Genomic DNA, 353 nt, shown 5'->3' with positions numbered 1-353 from the left:
GTCATTGCGGACCAACAATTTCATCAGCCCCAAAATTCGGCCGTTCCACCCGGGCCCCCCTCCCTCCCATCACCACCATCGTCCGAAAACCGGGAATTGTAACCCTTAGTTAACTTTGTCGCCCCCTCGTCCCCTTTCCCCCGTCCTCTCCCCCTCCCCCACCCACCCTTCCGACCCGCACACACGCACACACAACAAACGTTAATGGCACGGTAACGTAATTCGCACCGTGTCCATCTTCGTACACAGTTAAACGCTCGGGGCAAATGGAGGACGCATGTTAAACGTCCGAAGTCGCCGAAAGTGACACTCCTGCGCGGAGAATTCGTGGTCATCGTGCTAACAGTCGGGGC

This window comes from Penaeus monodon, chromosome 30 (genome assembly GCF_015228065.2).
Source record: "Penaeus monodon isolate SGIC_2016 chromosome 30, NSTDA_Pmon_1, whole genome shotgun sequence".
NCBI classification, from domain to species: Eukaryota; Metazoa; Arthropoda; class Malacostraca; order Decapoda; family Penaeidae; genus Penaeus; species Penaeus monodon.
Note: the sequence above shows the minus strand (reverse complement) of the source record.